Source organism: Siphateles boraxobius, unplaced genomic scaffold, assembly GCF_051911475.1.
Source record: "Siphateles boraxobius isolate OS27281-9 unplaced genomic scaffold, OSU_SipBor_1 16, whole genome shotgun sequence".
Classification (NCBI taxonomy): Eukaryota; Metazoa; Chordata; class Actinopteri; order Cypriniformes; family Leuciscidae; genus Siphateles; species Siphateles boraxobius.
Window position 1 is genome coordinate 4,938,251 of NW_027508766.1, and position 4,925 is coordinate 4,943,175.

The 4,925-nt window shown below is 41.0% G+C and overlaps 1 protein-coding gene across 1 annotated transcript in view; it reads right to left on the reverse strand.

Annotated features, from left to right (window-relative positions):
• LOC143739105 (E3 ubiquitin-protein ligase RNF144A-like) overlaps positions 1-1,831 on the reverse strand; it is an 80,732-nt gene extending 78,901 nt beyond the window's left edge. The window contains exon 1 of the mRNA XM_077231270.1: positions 1,790-1,831. The gene's annotated coding sequence lies outside the window, so the exon portion shown is untranslated. The remainder of the gene's footprint in view (positions 1-1,789) is intronic.
• Between the last annotated feature and the right edge of the window lie 3,094 nt (positions 1,832-4,925).

The window sequence follows — 4,925 nt, forward strand, 5'->3', positions numbered from 1 at the left end:
CCCTTAATAGATGACTTCCTGTTGGACTGGCGTAAAACTTAGGGCACGAAAGTTGTTTGGCCCGATGACATCTATATGTGTACTGAGTTTCAGATTATTACATGCAAGCGTGTTTGATATATGGACAAGTCTTAAAACCCCGTTCCAGGGGGCGCTGTCGAGTCCCCCTGCCACGCCTGGGTACCAGCTTCAGCCCGGCCCTGATGGCCGCGGGTTATGACCCGTATGCAAAGTTTCAAGAGTTTTCGAGCACGTTAAGGGCCCCAAAAGTGGCCAAAAGGTATAATAAAAAGAAGAAGAAGAAGAATCCTAAGGAAAACAATAGGGCCTTCGCCTTTTCAAGGCTTGGGCCCTAATAATCCTAAAGAAAACAATAAGGCCTTGGCCTTTTCAAGGCTTGGGCCCTAATAAATAATCCTAAGGCAAACAATAGGGCCTTCGCCTTTTCAAGGCTTGGGCCTTAATAAATAATCCTTACGAAAACAATAGGGCCTAAAAAACTGAAAAACCCAGAAATGTCCACAAGGATGCACAAGGGTTAACACTGCTTCAGTGTTCATTTAACACTCTGCTCAGAGTTTATATAATTCACACTGATTTTGCTGTGCCTTTACAGTTACGTCTGTATATAGTTTTTAGCATTTTAATCATTTCAATTAATAATTTTGTACATAACTGTTAGCATATCAATGGTTTGTTTTAAGGGGCTGCAATATCAAATAAAAAAGCAATTTGTTTGAATGGCTGCCTGTGCTCATCAGGCATTATGGGTTAATGAGCTGATGAGTTGAATCAGGTGTGTTTGATTAGGGAGACAAAGAAAATGTGCAGTGTTGGTGGTCCTCCAGGACAGGTTTGAGAACCACTGATTTAAAGTGTATTTGGAATTGTTTACTTTATTTGTCACAACAACCAGTGGCAGGAAAAATAGAGAAGACAGTCAGCCAGCCTTACCAGCTAAGACCAGCCTGACCAGCTAACCCCGCTAAGACCAGCCAGGCTGACCAGCTAAGACCAGCCTGACCAGCTAACCCTGCTAAGACCAGCCAGGCTGACCAGCTAAAACCAGTCTGACCAGCTAACCCACTAAGACCAGCCAGGCTGACCAGCTAAAACCAGCCTCAGCTAAGAACAGCCTGACCAGCTAACCCCGCTAAGACCAGCCAGGCTGACCAGCTAAAACCAGCCGCCAGCTAAGAACAGCCTGACCAGCTAAAAAAGTGTTCAAAACCCCTCTAAAACCAGCCTAATAAACCGACTATGACCAGGCTGGGAGACCAGCCAAAACCAGCCTGACCATCTTAGACATGAAAGTTAAACAACCAACAATGTAGACTGTACAAAAGGTTTGAAATGCATTGCCAATAACTTTGTCAGTACCTATTTAATGTTAGAGGTAAAAGTGATAGCTTAAAATTGGCGGCTGCCTAATAATTATTTTCCTCATTTTACATTTAAACATTTAACACAATAGTGCATATGTCACTCAGGGTGGTTCCTGTCTTGTCAATGTTTACAAATTATCAGGAAATCACAGCATTCAGGCAAGGCGCTGTTTAAGTTTATAGCGTTTGTTTGTGATTTAATGAGTGTCTACAATCAGGGATAGTCCATGGATTTATCTGTTTCGTACAATAATAAATTGTTCACACATGGTGTCATTCAGAAGTGATAAGCTTATGGATGGCAGGTCGGACCACATGATATTCGTTTATTGATTAATATTCCAAACACTTATTCAAGGGGCATCAACATAATCGGGGATACATACAGTAAAAGGACATCTCACCTTTTAACACGAGCTATATTGTTTCGAGGCGGAGGAACACTTCAAAGATCAGGGGCCTCATGTATCAATCTTGCGTACGCCCAAAAACTTTGCTTACGCCAGCTTTCACGCTCACGGTCAGATGTACTAACAGTGAAATTAACGTGAGAATGTGCGTTCCTCCACGCCAATTGCATGTCTGGCGTACGTACATTTCTCATAGTTTTTGTCCGTTGGCGACTCTTACAGGTAATGAAGTTAAGTTGCAAACATTACACAGCGAATTGTTCTACAAGTCTATCGCACTGCCACCTGTGGGAAGCATTGCTATTAATTTGCAATTTATAAAATAATTTACATATATTGTCACACGAGCCTTATGGGAATATTCTATCAATTATGCAATTAAGTAAGAACATATAAAAGCACATGCAAATTGATACAACCCTTAGTCTATGGCAATGGCAGCTTTGGCCTTATTAGAGGACATTGCTAATGGCAGAATCCGAAGAGAACGAGTTTTTAGGGACCCCAATGATTTTCTGGACCAGGATGATGACTGGCTTATCAGCCGGTTCAGATTTCCAAGGGCTATCCTCTTGGAGCTCTGTGCGGAGTTGGGTCCGAATCTAAAGAGAGAGACAGCGAGGAGCCACGCAATACCCGTTCCCTTGCATGTGCTGACAACACTTGGTTTCCTGGCAACTGGCTCTTTCCAAAGGGAACTGACAGACCGCTCAGGAATAAGCCAGTCGTCTTTGAGCCGCGCAATGCCAGCGGTATGGGTCGGGATCATCCGCATGTCTACCAGGTATAAGGTTCCCATATGATGCTGTTGACCAGCCAAACGTACGCAGAGATTCAGACATCTGTTTTTTTTTGTGCGTACGCACATTTACAGCTTTGTCCGTACGCAATGTTTTAGTATGAATTCAACGCAAGTCATTGTACATGAGGCCCCTGGGGCCTGATGTATAAACGTTGCGTACGTATAAAAATATACGTACGCATTTTGCCACGCACATATCGGGATTTATAAAAAGTAAACTTGTCATAAATAAATGCGCACCGTAAGGATGCTCTTGACCGTGCGTACGCACTCTTTTAGGAGAGTATGTGTTTTTGGCGACACCGATGGTGAGCTGGAGTTAAATGTCTTTTTGGTCACTTTTAGACAGAAAATCTAAAGAAAATTATACATATACAGAAAGATAATACAAATATAATTTCACAAACCAAGCCTATCACATGAAGCAAACAATCCATCCCTTCTTAAATGTCCGCGCCAGCGAGCGCGTTTGGCTGTTTAGTGAAACTGACGCATAGCATAGACGCTAACGCATCTAAAACCGTAAATCTTCATTATAAGTCCTAATCATAAATACAGTTCATGTTCACAATAACAGTTTAAATAAATAAAACAATGATTTAAACTTTGTTTTACTTCTGTTGTAAAGATTTAGATTAAATATGCCATTCTGATTAATGTAGTTAAACACTTAAATTACATGAAATCATTACTGAGAAGTTACAACATTTTTTATATTCAATAAATAGAAATATTTGTTGTGGATGCAATACTTTCGAACACCTTTCCTCTTGCATGCTGTGTTTTAATGTTTTAACTAAAGAGATAATTGCTTATCATGATAATAGCAGATAGTCTGAGAAAATGGTTTCGTGCAAATAATGCACAACAAGGTCTATCTGTTTCCATTAAAAACATAAATCAATTAAAAATACTCTTTGGCCAGTGGAAACGATTAAGAAAAACTTTCTCCGAAATGTATTCTATACTATTTGATTTATTTATTCAAAAACAAGGCAAGGATAGGCTACTAGTTTTTATTAATGTAGCCAAACTAATGTGACAGCACAGCCGCATTTCATATTTTCCTAATGTCTTGTACCGTTAAACATGCTATCACGTGGATGAATAATCATATGGAAATGATATGCAGATGAGGATATGCATAGTAAAACTAGGCGTTGTGAGCTCCATATATGGTTGTTTCGGGGAGGAGACGCATGTGCGCACGATCTTCCGCTAACTGGTGCTGCGTCCCAATTCGCATACTATCCATCCTAAATAATTTTTCGAAATTAGAATTAGTACGTCCCAAATCGTAGTATGTTGAAATGAGTGTTCCAAAGATACCCGGATGTCTACTTTTTCCGGTCAGAATCCGAAGTGCAGATCGATGCGCACTCTAACGGCTGATATTGCCCACAACCCATCGCGCGTTGGACGAGGATTCGATTAGAACTACAAACACAAGTGAAAAGTGTTAAAAAACTACAGACATGGAGGACGCGCGAGTCCGGTGGTTATGTAGAAAGGTTTAGATAAAGGGGTTTGAGTGGGTAATTATCAGTATCTAACATGACGAAAAATTATTTATTCAATGTTGTCTACATTATATTGCATCTGCAGCAGCATTGTGAACTTTTGTAAAGACACGTTTAGCCATTAACTTTTAAATGCATCATTACATTCAAATTGCAAACACATGAGGAGAGTCAACGCATTAATGACCCACGGCTGCAGACCAAGGTGCCACAACATTTCTCTCCGAAACGGTAGGAAAAATTAAATTAGATTGAATGGAGGATTTTAACTGTGACAAGATGATTGACAGGGCAGTTTACGGTGGCTGGACGCACGCGACAGAGCTGTCCGTTAAAGATGACGAAGTAGTATGTCCCAAAGCTTGCCTACTCTTTTACTACACACTCAAAAGTATTTTCTTTTTCTTCACAAAAAGAGTACATACTTTTAGGTCGTAGTATAAGTAGGCGAATTGGGACGCAGCCTGGGATTTGTAAAGTGAATTCTGCCCAGGTTCCGGCGTACGCACGGTTTTATAAGTCTGACTATGTTTTTGCGTACGCCATATTTAGCTTTCTGGTGCACGAACACTTTTAGTAAGGATCCTACGCACAGTTTTATAAATGAGGCCCCTGGTCTTCCATTCCATTGAAATAATACTATTTCTTCTGCCGACCGATGACGGCCAGACCTCAAGCGCAATGGGAGAAGCATGCATACATGTAGGCTAAGCGTGGGTGTAGCCCATGTGTGGAGTCTCCCCCCCCCCCAAACCTAAACTCTGGACCATATAAGTAGAAGGTAATTTTATAAGTGTGACACAAACGC